The sequence below is a fragment of the Cebus imitator genome, unplaced genomic scaffold (genome assembly GCF_001604975.1).
Source record: "Cebus imitator isolate Cc_AM_T3 unplaced genomic scaffold, Cebus_imitator-1.0 Scaffold6, whole genome shotgun sequence".
NCBI lineage: Eukaryota > Metazoa > Chordata > Mammalia > Primates > Cebidae > Cebus > Cebus imitator.
Genome location: NW_016107321.1, coordinates 12779274 through 12800254, shown reverse-complemented (window position 1 = coordinate 12800254; position 20981 = coordinate 12779274). Strand labels below are relative to the sequence as shown.

The 20981-nt window shown below is 38.0% G+C and overlaps 1 protein-coding gene and 1 pseudogene across 2 annotated transcripts in view; both read left to right on the top strand.

The window, feature by feature from the left end:
- The window catches only part of ESR1 (estrogen receptor 1), a 383841-nt gene that overhangs the window by 273255 nt on the left and 89605 nt on the right, over positions 1–20981 (top strand). The gene's annotated exons all lie outside the window — the stretch shown is intronic.
- Positions 11156–13014, top strand: LOC108310554 (annotated as a pseudogene).

Here is a 20981-nt window from a genome sequence, read left to right as displayed (position 1 = left end):
TTCACCATATTGGCCAGGCTGGTTTCAAACTCCTGACCTCATGATCCACCCACCTCGGCCTCCCAAAGTGCTGGGATTACAGGTATGAGTCACCGTGCCTGGCCCATCTGAAGTTTTAAAATGACTGCAGCTGTCTTATTAGGAGACTAATTTTATTTTCCATTGATTAGAAAAAATGACCAGATCAAGAAACTCCAGGGTTATATTTCCTCTTCTATGCTGTGCAGGATGTTCTGAGAGGTTTCTATTTGTATCTGTGCAGTGGTTCAAGTCTTGTTCATCTTGCATTTTGAGGTTTGGAGGTATTTTATCTTGCCTTGATTCTTTACCACCTTGCTTGATTCCTCCCACCCCACCCCTGCCATGTTGCCATTTTTAAAGTAATGACTCATTTTCAAGGGTGGGTCAGAAGGGAAAGAAATAATAAAACCAGAGATCTGGAGGAGTTTCTTGTTCATGGTCTTATTCACTTTTTAATAAGAGCATCCAGCACAGTGAGTGGCATCCCAGCAGGTATTTGGAAATTTTTGTGGAATTAAACTAAATTTTTTTTATTTGACAATAAAGAAAATATTATGGAAACTTTCAACCCAAGGGAAATATCAAGGTGAAAGTTGCTATATTCTTTTCCTTCTGATGGATGCTGAGTTTTTCTCCTTAAAAAACATTTTTAAATGTTATGTTTAAACATTTAAACATAAGACATTGTTTGATGACCTATCATATTCAGTAGGGTGGATTTGGGAAATATGTATAGAACGCCTATTAAAAACTCTGTTTTGAAATGAAACCTAAGACTATAAACTATTGTCTGTTTACATAAATTATTGCTGCTGTAATTTGAACAAATTTGAACTACACTGATCTTTAGAAATACAAGTGTGTGCAATCTTTTGATATAACTTACTCCACTGGTAGTCCTAGGTCTTTGTCCCACCTGGCTTCCAGCAGTTTGTCTGTCTGTTGTTAGGCTAAATTCTTCATGTTCATGAAAATCTTTTCTTCAAAGGGGGACATATTTCTTGGGTCAGATGTAAACATCAAGCTAAAGAGTTCTGCTGTGCCTCTAGACAAATCAGGTTCATTTTCGTCCTCTACATAGTGTTAAACTTGAATTTAAGATTACATAGATTCCTTTACATGTTACCAATGTAATTATATAGACGATCTCACTTTATTCATTCACTCTGTTTAATTCATTAAATAAAGACCTATATATTGGCTACTTACTGTGTGCAAGTTGGTGAAGATATAAAGATGATTAAGGCAAGGGTCTGTGCTGCAGGAGCTCACAGTCTAATGAGCAGGCTGACACATAAACACCAGGGAAAAAGAGGGCTAAGACCTGGGTCTCTGAAGCCCTAGTGGCCTTGCCCAAAGCTCTCTTTAATGTGCTTCTGGGTGTTTTCCATGACTTTTTAAAGGCACCTATGTTTCCTTACTGGTAAAGCATGTTTAATATACAAAATTCTTGTTTCAGTGAGTAGCATTTAGAAAGTGTTCATAGAATGTCTAGAATAGAGCTTGTCTAATAGAAGTATAATTCAGGTCACATAGGTAATTTTAAATTTTTTGGTAGCCACATTGAAAAGTAAAAAGCAACAGGTGAAGTTAATTTTAATAATATATTCATTTAGTCCTATATATTAAAATACTAGCATTCCAACATGTAATCAATAGAATATATTATTAGTCAACTATTTTGCATTATTTGTTTTATACCATCTTTGAATTTTAATTTGTATTTTACACTTACAGTACAACTCAATGTTGATGTTAAATTGTCATTGGAGATATTTGATCTGTATTTAGCTTTCATATATTTTGGGGTTGAAAAAGTAAATTTACATATCTAAGTTCTTCCAAATAAACTGGAAAGTGTTTTTGACAACTGACTTATCAATTTAAAAATGTAAGTTAATGACAATAAATAAAAGAAGAAATCTGTTCCTTAGCTGCACTAACCACAGTGTCGGTGTCCAATTGGTGGCCAGTGGCTAACATATTGGATAGTACAGCTTTAGAATGACAGTTCAGTGCGACAGGTGCTATAACAGACTAATGAACTGGGAGTTCCGGGAAGCAAAGGATGGGATCAATGAAGTGGATCTTGAAAAACCAATAGAAATTCACCAGGTAGAGAGGAGGAGAGTGACTATTTCAATTCAATCTTTTGAAAACATGCAAAAGAGCAACAGTAGACTTACTTAGTTATTTAACAGCAATTTACTGAACATGAATTATGGGAGGTGCATGGGCTGGGTGCTGGTTAGACACAGTTCCTGAGTTCAAGTAGCTTGGTGTCTAAATATTCATGGGCCCATTTTTCAGAAAGGATAGATAAGTGTGTGATCTTGGGTGTGCCAAATGCTGTGGCTTCCTGAAGTTCAGATTTCTAGCTGGTCACCTTCAAGGTTACTTTGTGAGTAGAACTTTTTTAAGCTGTAAGTAAATTTACTTTGCCTATTTATTTCCAATGAAAAAAAGCTTTTTTAAAAAATATCTCATCTTATTGACTATGATTGGCCAAGACGACACAGCCCATACAGAAGGTTTTTGATGGCTTCTGGGGTCTATTATCATTTGCACCAGGGTTCTGCTAAATTCCATTTCTGCCTTTAGCTCTTTTACTTGAATACCTGGGGCAATGGCAGAAGTGGTTGCTATTTGTCACTTTTCCAGGGTGTTAGTCGTGTCCTTGAGACAAAAGACGATTTAAAGTCAGATGATTTGATTCCCCTGGTAGTTAAGATCCTTAGAGAGTCCTCAGCATGTCACTTGTTATAAAATTTCAAGTCGTTGCTAAGGATTAAGTAAACTCCTCAATTTGCAGATTTCTATCCAGTTGACTATGGATTTCGCCTGTTGCTTTGTTTCCACCAACTCTCTTTGAAGATGAGGCACACAGACAAACAAACAGCTCACAGACAAGAACAGCCTGGTCCATCTTGAAAGATTCTCAAGACTAATTCTCTGCAAGATAATTGCCTACTTTTTAAAATACTCAGTAAAGGAAATTTTTGCTGTCATCTTGGCTGTGTTTTTAGTATCTCATCATCCTTCTAGCCGTAGGAGGCTTTTCCTAAAATCTAACCCATACATCTGTTGTCTCATCAAGTGTTTCTATTACGGCTACTTCCCCATCAATCTTAATTTTTTAAAATCTTCTGAGATGTATAGGTTAAGGTAAAATCAGAGACTTTCAAAAAATGATAAGATGGCCATTTAAACTCAACTATGAGGAAATAATGTGAGCAGGATTGCATTAGAGGACCAAACACTAGCAACAACTAACTTGGTAATCAATGTTGGGACTTGAAGTTAGTAATGATTACTACTGATTACTAACTTGAATCAATAGTAATGGCACTTGTATGTACAAATGCAGAACTTTTTACACACAATGATTTTTTTCTCTATTATACACTCGCTGTGTCTGAGTATAGACAGCCCAACTCCACTACCCGCAGTCCACCTGGGCTGTGTAATCTGAGCACTGATGGGCTGTTATTTGCACATATTACTTCTATGATTCTTTTTTTTTTGACTCAGTATTAGAAATGCCTTTCTTTCTTAAATAAGCTGCTTTAATTTTTTATAGACAGATTCTGCTTTTATAGCCTTGTTTCTACAAAGTAATCTCTACTCGTGCTTAAATCTCAGATAATTTTAACAAATATTTAGAGTGCTTAATTTTTCTTTGAATTCTAAATATTATCCTACTTTAGTTCACCATGGTTGGATATTTTGAGACGACTGTGGAGGAAACAGCACCGATCTTGGGGCCATGAAACTTTATTTCAAGATCGAGTTCCTTCTATAATTTTGCACAAGTAATTTAATCACATTCATCCTTAGTTTCATCATCACTAAAATAGGAGAGAATAATTCCTGTTTTATGGAGTTGATATGCAGTGAAATAGCATATCAATGTATGTATGAATGTCCCCCTGAATAGAGTACAAAACACATGAAACGTGTCACTCAGCATACCGTATGTGCTGCTCCCTGCAACTAGATTGCACTCCAGCGGGAACTCATGCTGGTGAGATATCTGTGCTGCTTGACGTCATGGGATACCATCTTTGAAAATAAGCCTGATCCATAGACAAGGCCAGGGGATCTTGTGATGAATTGTAAGGCCAGGTATTGGCCTTATACTGTGTCGAACAGGGCAATCTTTATAACCTTTTAAAAATTAATTATTTATTCATTTTGAGACAGAATCTCACTCTGTACCCCAGGCTGGAGTGCAGTAGTATGTTTTTGGCTCACTGCAACCTCTGCCTCCCGGGTTCAAGCAATTCTTGTGTCTCAGCCTCCCAAGTAACTGGGATTACAGGTGTGTGCCACCATGCCTGGCTAACTTTTATTATTTTTAGTATAGACAGGGTTTCACCATGTTGGCCCAGGCTGGTCTTGAACTCTTGACCTCAGGTGACCCACCCACCTCAGCCCACCAAAGTGCTGGGATTACAGGTGTGAGCCGTCATGTCTGGCTCAATTGTTATAGCTTTTTAAGTGGGGCATATGCCTGCCTCAGGCATTAGACACAATAAGTTAATCTGTTGATAAGGTTCTTCATTTCCTAATTTTCAGTTGTGTTTTGATGTGTGTGGTTTGGATGAGCAGCTCAGTGCTGCTACTGTGGAGAAGGCGTGGCATGGAGGTGATGTGACTGTCCTTCCTCATCTTCATAACGGGGCCAGGAGTGGTGTGAGGTGTGTGAGGTGAATGAGCCACTGGTTTTGACACAAAATTTAAGAAAAAAATCGAATTCCAGAGATAATATTTTAATATGATATTTTAAAAAATCAAAATTAATGCAAAAATTTGTGATGAGCAAACTGTCAAAATGTTAAATAAAGACACTGTTACTTTTCTTTTTCTGTGTATTGTGACACACCATCACTTAGTGGAGAAACAAGCTCTCACTTTCCTCCTCCCCAAAGATAACCATTTATGTTGAATTAAACTTCAAGTTCTCCCATGCCTGTCAGCATCCCCCAGGCACCTTGGTATGGAGAAAGCAGTTTGTCTCAGTAAGATTATAGAAGTGGGCAATAAAATGTACATGTAGTGAGCATAATGCATGTTTTATGGACTAATTTGTTGTTTTAGATCTATTTTTGAAAACTCATTAGGTATGTGCATGAAGCAAAAATAATTCAATGCAGTTGGATATTAAATGAAAAAGTCTCAAGTCCCTCTGTGCCATATTCTCTTCTGTGTCATCATTAGTGGAAACCATTTCTGACCAGTTCTTATAATTCTGATTTGCCTATGGCCCTTATTCTTGGTTTATCTACTTCAAGCAGAATGTCTTGACATCTTTCTATGAAAGTTAAAGAATATGGATCATTTGCTCTCTCCCTTCTCTTTTCCCCTTTCTCTGCCTGTCAGTTTTTGTTGTATGCCCACAGAGTATGTGTGTGAGTGAGCGTGCATGCGTGAGAGTGCGTGTAGGCATGGGATCATTTTTGCATGGCAGGCTTTATTTTAGAACGATTGGTAGCAACAGCTGTCCCACTCATCTTCCCTGCAGGGAAGAATCCCTACCCTGAGACCTTGGCCTTTTCCAGGCAGATCACTTACATTTCCTCACAGATTATTTCTCATCATTCAGCCTGGGTTCGTATGGGCTTTGCTGTGAACAGTGGCCCTCACGCTTGTGGTCTCTGCTGTGCTTGAGTTTCGTTCAGATGCTCCATCTCCTCTTACTACATCCACCAGCAATCATCTGTCTTCCAGGAATTCACCAAAGTTTTTTTTTTTTTTTTTTTTTGAGACAGAGTCTCGCTGTGTCACTCAGGCTCAGGTGCAGTGGTGTGATCTTGGCTCACTGCAACCTCTGCCTCCCAGGTTCAAGTGATTCTCCTGCCTCAGACTCCTGAGTAGTGGGGACTACAGGTACATGTCACCATGCCCAGCTAAGTTTTGTGTTTTTAGTAGACACGAGGTTTTACCATGCTGGTCAGGCTGGTCTTGAACTCCTGACCTCAGGTGACCCACCTGGTTCCGTTTTGCATGGCAGGCTTTATTTTAGAAAGATTGGTTACAACAGCTGCCCCACCCATCTCTCCTGCAGGGAAGGATTCCTACTCTGAGATCTTGGTCTTTTCCAGGCAGATAACTTAAATTTCCTCATAGCTTATTTCTCATCCTTCAGTCTGGGTCCAAAGTGCTGGGATTACAGGCATAAGCCACTACACCTGGCTCACCAAAGTCTTTGGATGGTTAATGTCATATTCCTCTGGTGGATGGCACTTTTAAGAATTTTTCCTTTTTGTATGCTGTTATTATTTTTAGAAGGCTTTTGGATTATTAGTGTTAAAGAGTATGCCATATCTATCTTTTAACTTTTAAGCATCTATTGCTTTGTTACTTGGACTTTATATATATATGTATATCCTTCCCCCAATAAGACAAAGAGTGCAAATAATTATCTCCCTTGCCTGTTGTTTGGGTTTAGTTCAGGAGTCAATGGAATTAAAAGCCTAAACTTAAGATAGTTTTAAAGCAGCAGTCCCCAACCATTTTGGCCCCAGGGACTGGTTTTGTGAAAGACAGTTTTTCCATGGACCAGTGTGGGGGCTGGGGGCTGGTTCTAGGATGATTCAGGTACATTACATTAATTGCACACTTTATTTCTATTATTATTACATTGTAATACATAATGAAATAATTACACAACTTACCATAATGTGGAATCAGTGGGAGCCCTGAGCTTGTTTTTCTGCAACTAGATGTCCCATCTGGGGATGATGGGAAGCAGTGACAGATCATCAGGCTTTAGATTCTCACAGGAACGTGCAACCTAGATCGCTCACATGTGCAGTTCACAGTGGGGTTTGTGCTTCTATGAGAATCTAATGCTGTCACTGATCTGACAGGAAGTGGAGCTCAGGCAGTAATTCGGGCGATGGGGAGCAGTTATAAATACAGATGAATCTTCACTCGTGCACCCAGTGCTCACCTCCTGCTGTGTGGCCCAGTTCCTAACCGAGGTTGGGGATCCCTGCTTTAAAGAATATGTTTGTGGACTCGGCCGGGTGCGGCGGCTCACACCTGTAATCCCAGCACTTTGGGAGACTGAGACAGGCAGATCATGAGGTCAGGAGTTTGAGACCAGCCTGGCCAAGGTGGTGAAAATGCATCTCTACTAAAAATACAAAAATTAGCTGGGCACGGTGGCAGGCACCTGTAATCCCAGCTACTTGGGAGGCTGAGGCAGGAGAATCACTTGAACCCAGGAGGCAGAAGTTGCAGTGAGCCAAGATCGTGCCACTGCACTCCAGCCTGGGTGACAGAGCAAGACTCTGTCTCAAAAAAAGAAAAAAAACAGGGAATATGTTTGTGGATTCATAGAGGGAATAGCACCCCCTGGGGCCTTTTGGAGGGTGGAGGGTGGGAGGAGGGAGATGATCAGGAAAATTATTAATAACTAATGTGCACTAGGCTTAATACGTGGGTGTTGAAATAATCTGTACAATAAACCCCCATAACACAAGTGTATCTATGTGAGAATCCTGCACGTGTACTCCAGAACGTAAAATAAATGTTAAAACAAACTCCACCCAAATAGAATATGTTTGCATCTGTATATGAGTTTCCAATGAATATACCTTTTTTTTTTCATTTTATTTTCTAAACAATAAAGTCAAGCACATTGGTTAGGAATTTCACTAATACTTTTTACAAAACTGAGGACTTGGATGATAAAGCCACTTTTTAAAAAGATTACATAGTGGCATGGGGAATCATACCTTTATAAAGATGAAATATGTGTCCTGAATATCCTAATGCATCTCCGAGCTGGATATTCAGCTCCAGAAAGATCCATAAAATGAGATTATTGAATTAGAATGCATGCTTTAATTTATTAAGTCTATGTAGAAAGAGTTATTTTGTCCATGTAAATTAAGTAGAAATATTTTTATTTGATTACTGTTTTATCTGGATCTTGCCCACTTAAGGCCTTCAAAAATGAAATTTAAGGCCTGTTAAGCAGACCCAACATCAACATCATATTCTCATTCTCTTGTAAGTATTGTCTAGCGGATAAAAAATTTCAGAAACATGTCTTAATCAAAAACAAGATGATCCAACACAAGTTTAATAAATATTTTGTGAATATCACACATTCATGTTTCATTACTACAGTTTTCTTCTGCTGTCTTTCTCAATCATTCCTCCCAAAATTGTAGTGTTTACATTATGGCATTTATAGTTACCTCTGAACCTAAAATATTAATTTCAAAAGTATTATAAAATCATAATATTTAAAACCATTTCATGTTTAAATGGTTCATACAGGCAAAGAAAATAAATATAGTAATCAACACAGAATCAGATTGGTTACTAATATTTTTCTTCAATTGAAATATAGGTAGACTGGCTTAAGGTCTAAATAGCAAAAAGCATTGAATCTGGTTACTTTCTATCTATGATCAATTAATATATTATGACATTGTTGTCTGCAGATCATTGGGATCTCATGGCAAGTAAGTAAAGGAATTGTTCTGTGCATGTCCCCAGTATCTGTATTAGTTTTAATATACCTTAATATTAGCATATGACACTGACACTTAGTAATTGGATTAGGTTTCTATCAGAATTTGTTTTTCACCCATGCTTTGTATACAATGGTGGGGTAGATGTACATTTTTTTTTCTGTGTTAGCATATCTGTTTCTGTGACACTGCATGCTTTCTGCCCTCCAATTTGTGTTTCTTTCCATTTACAAAAATGCATCATCTATCATGTAGGCTTCTAATGTTTTGATATAAATACATTTCATGAGTCCTCAGTAGAGTGTTAGATGAGTGGTTGATTAGTAATGCTAATAAATATAAATGACAAATAATGATAATAATATTTATAATGTTAAAAATGTAAGCTTACCAAACTTAAATAATTTAAACATCTTCTGAAATGTAGTAGAAATTATGATCAGCCATAACAACTATAGTATGTTTTGTTTGTTTAATTTTTTCAGTGATATGCCATTTGTGGAATGAATGTGTGTGTGTGTGTGTGTGTGTGTGTGTGTGTGTGTGTGTGTATGGTACAGAAAGAAAGGAAACATATCTGCATATTATATTAGAAAGTAATGTTAGCTACCTTACCAAATTCCTCAAATTTAACTGACTGAACACAGTGTGTAAAAAATTATTTTTTTAGTCCATTGCTAGTATTCTTTGTTGATGGTGACTCTGTTCCACATGGTGATGCAGGGAACCAATCTCCTTCCTTCTGTGGCTGTGTAATCCCCTGCAATCTTGAAGTTCTCTGCATCTACCTTTAGGATGAGGAAAGTGAAGGTGGAGGATATAGCCTTCTTGACTGCCTTGGCCTGGACCTGACACATCTCTTTTGCTCCCATTCCATGGAGAAGAACTAGTGACATGGTGGCCCATAGCTGCAGAGGGGAGGTTGAGAAATGTAGCCTCTGGATAAGAAGCACCCTCCCAGTGGTCACTGTACACTGTGGGAGAGAAGCTTGAATTTTGGTGGACAGTGAGAACCATCCTCCACACAATATGAAAAGACATCTTCTCAACCTTGGCATTGTAGCATCCTGTGATTTAAGTATGTGAATAATTATCAGTAAAGGTCAGTGAAAAATTAGGTCATCTTTCCCTTCCACTTTTAATTCTGTAGTTTAATTTGCTTACCTGCTACATATTATATAAATGAATAAGATTATCTACAAACATATGTATAAATTTATATTGTATACTAAGGAGAAAAATGACAAAGAAGAATTAAGTTAGTTGCCCAAATCTACACAATACCACCAGAAGAAAGGCTAGGAACCATACCTTCTAACTCCAGGTCTATACCTCTTTTAGTGCACTAAATTTTTTCCTAATATAGCCCTTAGGAGACTGGTGTTTAACAGGAGACTGTTAAGCCAAAAGCCCATTTCACTTGTCTCCATACGGATAGTAAGTCAACTTCCAGGATGTGGAACTGCTGATTTTCTGTGATGACAGAGAAAATACTTACTTGACTTCTGGGTAACTCTGAGGTTTGGTGATCTTGAACAGCCTCATGTTCCTGTACTTCTTGATCATACATGAATTCCTTCTTAGGAAGAAACATTTCTTCTGTAGAATTTGCTTTTGCATTTCATTTTTATTTTCTTAGACACTGGTAGTTGGAAATTCATGAAGAATTTGACTCCATAAAACATTTATTGGAAAGAATTTCTAATCTTGCCTGCTAGGCCCTGCAAGGGAAAAAAACAATGCATGGTCTCTGCCCTCAAGGGGTTCAAAATACAGGTGAGGGAAAATTAGACCCGGAAATAGTAAATGATTAGGAGAAAAATGGTGACAGAGAAATGAGAGTTTAGAGAATAGAGAGATAGCCATAAGTTACCCTGGGAAGAGAAAGTTTCATAGAGAAAATGGCCCCTGCACTGATCTGGGGAAGATGATTCAGATTTGTCTCAATGACATGAGGAGCAGGGGCCAGATGGGAAAGGACATCGTGATAGAAATGATACCATGAGCAAAAACTTAGAAGTACCACTGCTTCACGTCTGCCACTCTGCCTGTTTCTTCAGCACTAAGATGAGTGAGTTCCCCACACAAACCCTGAGCTTTCTTCCCCACCTGTGCCTTCTCGGGGGCTTCTCTTTCCTCACCCTATCCGGCCACTCCTCTCATCCCAGACATCCTCATATGCCTGGTTGACTTGCTCTTCCACCCTTTTAATTGACATGATCAGGCATCCCCTCCTCCAGGAAACTTCCCCGACACCAGGCTGAGTCTCCCAGGCTTCTGTGTTACTGCATCTGCCATTTTGATTTAAGGTTTTCTGCTCATTCCAACTCATCAGTGAGCTCTTTGAGGGCAGACGTTATGTCTTACTCATTTTTCTTGTTATGCTCTAAAAAATGGATTGTGGCGATATATAAATAACACACAGTTTACAATCTTGACTTCTTTAAGTGTATAGCTTAGTGGCATTAAGTACATTCACATTGTTATGCAACCGTTATCATCATTCATCTCCAGAACTTTTTCATCATCCCAGGCGAACTCTGTACTCATTAAACAACAGCTCTCTGGATGCACAGAGTGACGTGCGTGGGACCCAAGGGTTGGGGCTGGGTTTAGTAGGAGACCTGGGGGCTGGGGCCACCTGTAGATGCCCATCTGCCAGCTTCTCTTGTTCCGTCGATTAGGAGGAGCGGTGGTGACCTCGGCCTCCAGTGTCTCTGGCGAAGTGAAGTGGCGGCGGCGGCCAGGATGATGTTGCTGGGCTTGCTGCAGGCATGCGGGTCGGTGCTGGGTCAGGTGGTGGAGAAGGTGACAGGCGGCAACTTCCTGTCCATGCTGCTGATCGCCTTTGCCTTCACCCTCAGCCTGGTCTACCTGATCTGTCTCGCCGCTGGCCACCTGGTCCAGCTGCCAGTAGGGGCGAAAAGTCTTCCATATATTTTCTCCCTGATTTCATTCTTTGGGCATACCATAGTATTTGGGAAAAGTCCAGTTGAATTTATAGAAAATGCATATGAGAAGCATGGACCTGTATTTAGTTTTACCATGGTAGGCAAAACGTTTACTTACCTTCTGGGGAGTGATGCCGCTACACTGCTTTTTAATAGTAAAAATGAAGGCCTGAATGCAGAAGATGTCTATGGTCACCTGACAACACCTGTGTTTGGGAAGGTAGTTGCATACGATGTGCCTAATCCAGTTTTATTGGAGCAGAAGAAAATGTTAAAAAGCAGCCTTAACATAGCCCACTTTAAACAGCATGTTTCTATAATTGAAAAAGAAACAAAGGAATACTTTCAGAGTTGGGGAGAAAGTGGAGAAAAAAATGTGTTTGAAGCTATTTCTGAGCTCATAATTTTAACAGCTAGCCATTGTTTGCATGGAAAGGAAATCAGAAGTTAACTCAATGAAGAGGTGGTACAGCTATATGCGGATTTGGATGGAGGTTTCAGCCATGCAGCCTGGCTCTTACCAGGTTGGCTGCCTTTGCCTAGTTTCAGATGCAGGGACAGAGTTCATAGGGAAATGAAGAATATTTTCTATAAGGTAATCCAGAAATGCAGACAGGCTGAAGAAAAAATTGATGACATTCTCCAAACTTTACTAGAGTCTACATACAAGGATGGACACCCTTTAACTGATGATGAAGTAGCAGGGATGCTTATTGGACTGCTCTTGGCAGGACAGCATACATCCTCAACTACTAGTGCTTGGATGGACTTCTTTTTGGCCAGAGACAAAACACTTCAAGAAAAATGTTACTTAGAACAGAAAACAGTCTGTGGAGAGGATCTGCCTCCTTTAACTTATGACCAGCTCAATGATCTAAATTTACTTGATCGCTGTATAAAAAAACATTAAGACTTAGACCTCCTATAATGACCATGATGAGAATGGCTAAAACTCCTCAGACTCTGGCAGGGTATACCAATCCTCCAGGACATCAGGTGTGTGTTTCTCTCACTGTCAATCAAAGACTTAAGGACTCATGGGTAGAACGTCTGGACTTTAATCCTGATCGCTACTTATAGGATAACCCAGCATCAGGAGAAAAGTTTGCCTATGTGCCATTGGAGCTGGGCATCATCGTTGTATTGGCGAAAATTTTGCCTATGTTCAAATTAAGACAATTTGGTCCACTATGTTTCGTTTATATGAATTTGATCTCATTGACGGATACTTTCCCACTGTGAATTATACGACTATGATTCACACTGCTGAAAACCCAGTTATCTGTTACAAACGAAGATCAAAATGAAAAAGCCTACAAGGAACTAATACATGTGATCATCGCTTAAGCCACAAAACCAATCGAAGAGAATGAAGAGTACAAAACAATTCTTGTGTTGTACTGCTTTTTTGAGTAATTCTAAAAGCCAATTTATCATTTAGTATTTTGTTAACTGAATGGCTCTATCAAATGTAATACATTTGAAACATTTTCTCATAGTTATGAAACTTATACATGTGTGCTTTCAGGAAGCTTATTAGCAAAACAATTATTCAGGGTGGATCTAGGGAATTGGCAGATTCTAAATAATGTAACTTCCAGGTAGTAATTTTAAGAGTACACATAGCTCTCAGCAAATAAGCTTAGGGTATTCAAATCTTGGACTAATCCTGCAAGGCATAAAGAATAAAACTTCCAGTGAGATACTTAGAAACCACAGGTTATTATTTATCTGGGCAATTATTGTGTGTGTGAGGATGGAGGGGTAGGGAATAAATGAACATCTAAAATCTTGAATAAGAGAATACTAATTGTTTTGGTATGATGTTAGAAAAGGAGATGTTATAGAAAAAATATATATCCTTTGGGATTTAACTAAAATCACTGCATATAGGAAATTAAGAGATGTAGGACCATACTGGATAAGATTTCCTAAAAGTAATGAAATTATTAATGTTAAAGACTGCTCATGTATTTTGATCTAATCACTAAATATTATATATTTACCTATCTGATAAAATATGAATCTAGTTCTACAAGGTCATGTTTATGTGGAAGTCCAAAGTCAAATCCTTAGGAGATAACTTTATTTCTCTTTGGCTCAGGTTGTTTCTGCTTCCTCTCTAGAATCCAGTTAGGGATGTTTGTTACTATTTATGTTGATTAAAACAGCTAACAAACTTTTTTCTTTTTAAATATAAAATGTGAGATCAGTGAACTCTGGCTTTAAGATAATCTGAAACAAGGTCCTTTGGAGTAATTGGCCACTTTCTGTTAAGCACATTCTGTTGAGGAATCAACTTATCTCAAATTGTAACTGGGAGCCTAATTATATGAGATGGCTGAAAAAAGACCACATAGTCCGTTTTCACTAGATGATGCCAAAATATTTTCCCTTATGGATATTACAACTCTTTTTAAAAGGCTGGAAGACTTATGTTAAACTCTAATTGTGAAGGCAGAATCTCTGCTGATAATTTTTCACATTAAAATTCTCTTTGAAAAAAAGAAAAAACAGCTGCCCATTTCCTCCTGCCCTCAGCCTCAGGAAACCTCTCATCTACTTCTGTTTCTACACATTTGGCTACTCATATAGATAGAATCATCCAACATTTTTCCTTTTGTGCCTGGCTCATTTCACTTGGCATAATGTTTTCAAGGTTCTTTTACATTTTCTTATGAGTTGTTATTTCTCTCTATCTTTAATAGCACCCATTACGTAGAAGACAATGAATGCTTTTGTGGGTGAAAGCATAGGATCAGAAAGAAATAGAATGTCATAGTCTAGGAACACTCAAGTCACTTTCTTAAGGACAGAGACACTATAGTTTGGAATTTGGAAGATGACATTGGGAAGGTGGGTGGGTAAAGATGGAAAAGGGGTCCGTTTCTTGAAGTGTGTGGATTTGCTTCCATAACAGTGGTGGACCACTGGGCACCGTTATCTATTAATACAATGATTATTTTTGTGACTCATGTGTAGAACACTGTCTTAGTTACTGATCCCAGTGGTAGATAAGAGAAATAGATTAAAAAGGGATCTGAACCTGAGGAAATGGAGACTGTCAAAGTTTTTTGAAATTATGTTTATTATCATGTATATTATTTAGTACTTATAATACCTGTGCAGAAGCATACTTTTTGGTGTAGTTAAGCCTACCTAGCTCCCTCATTTCAGTAATTTTTGCTGGAGTTCCAAAATGTGGATGAGGGAGAACAGGAGTCTCTGACATCCTTCCCCACTCACAGATTTGAAAAATAAAATTATGAAGAGAAAAAGGATCTTTTTCTGTGATAAATTGTACTTCATGATAATGAGTTGTGTTTTGAGCAGTTAATTTATAAATGAGGCCATTTGGTTCCTCTATAATCCAAAGATTTTTTAATATACATAAAATAAAATGAAGTTGTCCTGGGCAATTGCCAATGTATAAAGGAGAAAACATTTTGAATTCTGTGGAGATAATAAAACCACATTCAGCTGCCAAAGTACCACTGACATATCATCCAGTGGGACACCAAATATCTTTGCATTGCAGCCAGCAAGGTGTGGAACCAGATGTATTGATCTATTTAATAGTATTAACTTCTCTTCTCTGGGTCAGATTTGACCCAGAGCAAGTGAACTGGACCTATCTATCTCCTTTTTAAAAGTCACAGCTTTTTCACCAAATTGTACAACTCAAGCCACAAAGGAAAGAAGTCAAGGAAAGGATGAGAGAGGAACAAGGGCACATGACTTTCCCAGACCCTGGGATCAGCTCCAGCTCTGGCTCCTTGCAGATGGCGCTCTCCTCGAGCTTTCTGGCTTTGATCCTGGTTTTCTGCCCTACGATTCCTGACATGTACAGTACTTAGCAATTTGTAACTTGCTTTATTATCCAATATCGCAACAGAATTTTTAAACAACCTGGCAGGAAGCAGAGTGGGTGCTACTGTCCTCATTGCACAGATAATGAAATTGAGGTTTAGAAAGGTTGAATGTCTTCTCCAAGGCCACACATCTACTTAGTGTGGAAGCTGGGATCTGCACCAATATCTTCCATTAGACACGCTGCCACTTAGTATGGTACTTAGTTTTTCTTTCTAGATGAAGTCAAGAGCCCTTTTATGGATTCAGGAGTTTTGGATCCAGCGCAACTACCGATGTTCCTAGGGACCGCTTTTCATGCAGACTGACAACTTCCACAGGTAGCAAGGGGACCCATGACTTCACAGTAGCTGCTGAGCATGTGTTCCACCTGGTCTCACCCTCCTTGTATCTTTTTTCACATTAATTCAAGCCATCTGAAAAAGACTCCATAGCTGGGTTTGAGAAACACTGAAGAAATGAGAGGACACATGAAAGGTATTATGATTTCCCCTTTGCATCTGGGAAAATGACTTTAGTTATTTATAAAGGTTGGTTTTTTAAATCAAGATAAGAAACCTGCCTTGGAAAGACACTATTTTTTTGATATATCTATATTTTTGGAATTGCAAAATAATAATGATAATAATGAATACTTCTAGAATACAGCCTTTATGCCAGGCATATATACCTTATATGTAGTAACTTTTTCAATTCTCCTAACAACCATAGAAGGCAGTAACTAATATCACTATTTTTAAATGGGGAAATTGACTTATAGAGATGGTAAATAAGTTGCCCAAAGTCACAGAGGCAGCCACAGGTTAGGGACAAAAGTTTGAGAGTACTCAGTTTGACTTTCAGATGTTCTGTGGATATGGTTTATGCCAAATACCTTCTCCTTTCTAGACCTCAGTTTCCTCATTTATAAAACAAGTGGACTGTGCTATACAATTCTGAGATCCCTTCTAGCCTAAAGATTAGAGTCTTTTATGCCCACATGATATGGAAGACATTAATGCTGGTTCTTTTAGACTGGAACCTTGGCATTAAAAAAAATAACCTCTACTAAATTTGCTATAAACTGTCCAAATATGATCTCTGGTCTCTCATTTGTATCTCTTGCAGAGCATGAGCAATGCTAGGCACTCATTAAATATAAAAACTTGCTGAATTAAATTGTAAAACATTCCTCCAGATACAACCATAATGGTGAACTGATGCCCTAATGTGCTCCTTGGCTGCTGATTTAGGACCTGTAGGTGACAAACCCTCTCCTACTTGTTGCTCCATCTGTGACAGTGGGCAGTTTCCAGTGTCTAAAGTGAGTCTCTTCATCAAAAATGAGTCCAGGAAACTGGATCAAAGTAAGTAAAGAGGCTTACTGACTTCTTTTTCTCTAAAATACAATATAGTGCATTCTAGCAAGCTAGCAGCATGTCTATAAATCTCATTTGAAAAATATCAGGAAAGAGATGCTTGTTGATAAAGAGTGCAAGAATGAACAAGGGAGAGAGTCAAGTCTGTACATTTGTGCTTAGAGTATTTTCATTTGAGAAATTATCATCGGAAAATCAATATCCAAGGCAGTTTTCTTATCTTGACTTAAAAAGCCAATCTTTATGAATAATAATTAAATAATGTCATTTGCCCAGATGCAAAGGGGAAACCATAATGCCTTTCATGTGTCCTCTCATATTTTCAGTGTTCCTCAAACCCAGCTACAGAGTCTTTTTCAGGGAAGATACAGGGAGGGTGAGATCAGGTGGAACACATGCTCAGCAGCCACTGTGAAGTCATTGGTCCCCTTGCTACCTGCAGAAGCTGTCAATCTGCATGAAAAGCAGCCCCTAGGAACATGGGTACTTGTGCTGGATCCAAAACTCCTGAATCCATAAAAGGGTTTTTGACTTCTTGTTCCAAGACAATAAGTGATATCTGGCAGGCTTGCCTGCATAACTGCTTGCCTTTCTTCCTTCTCCTATCCATCTGTCCATCAGTCTATCTGTCTATCCACTCATCCATCCATCTGTCCATCCATCCATCCATCCATCCATCCATCCATCTATCCAACCAAGATTTATTGAGTACTTACATGACAGAAAGTGTGAGACATAAAAAGAAAATTCTACATAGTTATTCTAGAGACATGAACTAATGGTTAGAAAAAATAACATATGTGAAGTCCTGCTTCAAGTAAAATTATGACTTAAGATATACATCAGATATTTGACAAAGGTGTTTTTAAGTTCAACATTAAAATTCTAACTACATGTGTTCTTAATTTTGTTGTTTTTTAGTTAGACTTTTTTGAAGATACACATCTTCAACATTTGAATTATCATTATTATTGTTACTTGATCTTACTTATTCCACATGAATGGTAAGAATTTTAGAGGAAGGTGGGTGCCCTAAATTTTAGAGGAAGGTGGATGGGAAGCTCTGAGCTGGAGAGCTTCATTTCTGCCTGTTTTTTGGGCTGTGCCAAAGGCCCTCTGCCTCAGTAGACTTCCCTCTGATTCACTACCAATTCTCCTCTCCTCTGAACTCTTCTTAGCTTGCCAACGGTGCCAAGACTTGCAGTGCCTTATTTTGATACCAGTAATATGAGACCATGTTATATGTTTCTTGATATATCATTCCCTTTCTAGCAAGACACAGCGATAAGCATGTATATAGAGGGTAAACATAGAACTTTGAGGTTCATCCGTCTCAATATACAAGATAAAAATAAAAGTATGCTAATTTCAACCCTTAACATAGCACATTGAATGTAATAGGTCTTCAGTAACTATTTGAGGAATGAAATTGTTACTGATGTATTGATTTAGTGAGTAAATCCATAAGTGCCATGCTTGGAGTAAAGTACAGGGAATCCCATCTTTTGGGTCATTTCAAAAAAGCAGGCGGCCATCTATTAAGGACAAAAGAGATTTGAGTGACAAACATGTTCTAGCCCATCCAATGGTGTATTACTACTTCACCCCAGCTAGTAAAATGGGACAATAAGAACCTAAAAGCAGGCACTGTCTCTCCTTATGTAAGTAGACTTCCTAGTCCTGGCCAAAACAAAAAGAAGAAAAGCAAAGCAATGCAAAACAAAAACAACGTGAAGAGCATCTCGCCGTTTATTGCTTTGGATGATTTGTACAAACCTGGGTAATGGGAGTGGATGTGATCAGTCTTTATGGGAAGTCAGTATTGGCATATGTCTGACTTCTGAATTTTCCATAAACACAATTAATTATTTTTAAATCCATTCAATTAACACCAAATTTACTAATTAACTACTAAATAAGTGAAAGATCCTATGGTAGAACCTTGAAAAAATGGAAATTTTGATATTAGATCACTGTAAACCCCAACCCTCGTAATCTTTTTGTGGCAACCTTAGGAAACTTGGAATGCTTTTTATACTCTGATAAACGTTTTATTGTTACCATAGCCCCAGTATTGCTAAATGAGTTAGAAGATACAAAGTATCTCATAGGATAATATGATAGCTGTAGGAACTTCAAATGGATAAGCATAACCCATTATGACTGTTAATATGGATGCATTGGGAGAAAAATAAGCAATAAGGCCTGAGAAGCAATGTGCAGAGAAGCTATGATTGCTGGAGGCTGATAGATATGAGAACCTAAGTTATTTTTTTAGCAAACCATGGTTCCACTGCCTGCCTCTTTCTTGACATTGACTGTGTTTTTTGGCAGGGCAAAAGTTATCTGAAATTTTCATTAGAGTTCAAACTTTAAATCATGTTCACCTGACTAAAATTCCACTGGATGGAGTGGCAGAAGAGAAAAACCCAGGAAGAAAAGGAAAGCAGTAATGGAGAATGGAAAATCTTTAAAGATGCTACCATCCTGAAAAGATTCAAAAGCAAGCCCAGGAAAGCTGTGGGGAGGGATAGAGAGCACTTAGAGGTGTCCCCAAAGCTTTCAGAAGTGATGAGGGATACCCCAGATCTTCGTGTTACCTCTTGGTATTTTGCTCCTCTGTATGTTAGCTTTTGGTTAATCTTTCAAGTTGTTTATTATCTCTGTTTAAAAATTTCACATCAACTCATTGGTTTCATATCCCATTTAACAAGTAAGATATTTTTCTTAGGCTTATTAAGAAAATTATTTACTCTCAGATGTTACAGCCTTAGATTTTCTATATAGTTAGGACTAGTCTTAATTTTTTATCTTCACCTTTGTTATTTCTCTGAAGCATCCTAATTGGGGCGGGGGTGGGGAGGTCTTAAATGGTTAGGTAAAATTTACATGTAATTGTGCAATTTACACATAACCTCAAATATAATGAGGCGTAGTCTAGCTGACCACACCAAGAGAATATTATAGTTGCCGATAAAATCAGCATTATTTCTTTTTTTCTGTTATTTATTAGCTTTTTGCAAACATTCACTCCAAATCCTTTTTGAATATCAGTTTTGTGAAAAGCACAGTGCTGGATTCTTTGGGAAAAGCAAAGATGAGTGCAAATGCATCCTCCTTTCTAGTGTGTCCAGCACGCAGATGACTCGGGAAGTCATGCATTGGAGGAGGAGTATCTTCTAGAGCTGGGCAAAGGTTAAGGAAGAGGGTCAGAAACCTTTTTCAATCAACCAATTACATTTTTCTGAAAGCATTTTATTAATCACACATGATCTTGCAGACCCCAGATAGAGACTATATCACTGGTTTTCTTAAACGACTGGAATTAATTCTCATATGATTGGTGACTCCTCAAGTATTTATGTTTAGGATCTGTTTCTTCCTCTTAACTTACATTCCAAAGTTTAGGTATTTCTTCCCCTCTATTGGCTGTCCAAAGCAGCATTCTTTCATGTAGCTACATGCCTTTGGAATGATTTGATTTTTGCCATGGATTCTTAGACCTAAATTTGGACTTTTATTGATATCTAAGATGTCATGGACAGAACTCACAGAAGTTGTTCAAAATGGGCTGAGTGGACAGTCCAACAGGGTTACATCATCTGTTCCAAACACCCTGGTAACGGTTGTATCAGCGTCAATGTCTGAGTGGCTGTCCTGGTTCTCCTGGCTAGTCCTCAGCTGGCTATGTCTGTTCAGGCACCAGAGAAAACTTCATACTTCCGGCAAATCTTTAGGAGAGGTTTGAAAGACAAGAAGCATGTATTTTGAAGGGTTTACCTGTTTATTTCATGTATAGCTTCATATTAACAGATTTTGCTATCACTTAAAAGTAAATAAAATGTTTTTGATATTTCAAAATTACTTTATAATTTATTAATGTATTAATCTCTTTATTTTAAGACTGGCTATTTACATTTAATCTTCAAATCTTGATGAATTTTCACAGACTTTCTTTAGTTAGTTAAGGACATTAATAGCTTCCTTTAATAACTTATGAAGTGAGTCATCATCAAAAGTGAGTCATTAAGTCCAACTCTTGTACCTGCTCTTAAATAGCAGTTGTTTTACTAGATCTGTACTACAACCTTTTACAAAACAATGTTTTTCTTATATATAACAAGCATTTCCAATAGTTAATAATACTTTCTTTGCTCTTCGATCATCTTATGAGAGCATTCCAAGAAAAGCAGGTTTCTTCTTTGCGATATAGTATGCATGAAATTCTTATTTAGTCTGTTGTATTTTAGGTTCTAGAGAAAATATGTAATGAATCAAAATGTTTCTAC